Raw genomic sequence first — 841 nt, 5'->3', positions numbered from 1 at the left:
TGCTGTGGTATTTTCATTGGACTGACTTAGCTCATGATTTCCAAGTTGAAATTCATGTTCCTCCATGTACAATAAATCCTTAATTAAGAACTTATACTTTGGGAAGAGGAGGTGGCCAAGATGGCAGAGCAGGAAGACCCTGAACTCACCTCCTCCCATGAACATCCCAAGATTACAACTGTTTACAGAGCAACTATCTATGAGAACAACCTGAAGACACACAGGAAAGGATTTCACAACTAAAACCATAAAGGAGGAAGCACAAGACCGGTAGGAGGGGCAGAGACGTGGTATAGTCAGGACCCACTGACAGCCACAGGTTGGTGACGAAAAAGGAAAAGTATCAGAATTTTGGAGATCCTCCCCAAGGAGCAAGGGCTTTGAGCCCATCGGACTCCCCAGCCTGGAGTTCTTGCACCAGGACGATGAGCTCCGCAAAACACCTGGCTTTGAAAACCATGGAGCTGAGAGGTTATAGACTTTGCTCTTAAAAGGGCATATGCACTCCACAACTCCCAGCATAAATTTAATACTTCAAAAGGAACTGAGTCAGACTTGCTGATCTTGGATCCAGGGAAACAGGAGGCAACTGGGGACCCCCTCCCCCTGCCCCCGGGAATGGAGATGCTGGGAGCAGCCATTTTTGGGAACTTTTATTCCACGATAACACCAGCATTGACAAGCACCATATAGGAAATCTCAGCCTGTTAGCACCAGGGACTTGGCCTCATCTATCAGTGGACCAGCAGCTGCCCTGTGCCCCACTGGGTCAAGCACCCAACCATGTGGGAAGCCTACCCTGCTCTCCAGCAGGTACAAGGTCTCACAGCCAAATGGGCTG

This window comes from Camelus ferus, chromosome 14 (genome assembly GCF_009834535.1).
Source record: "Camelus ferus isolate YT-003-E chromosome 14, BCGSAC_Cfer_1.0, whole genome shotgun sequence".
NCBI classification, from domain to species: Eukaryota; Metazoa; Chordata; class Mammalia; order Artiodactyla; family Camelidae; genus Camelus; species Camelus ferus.
This window is presented reverse-complemented; position numbering follows the sequence as displayed.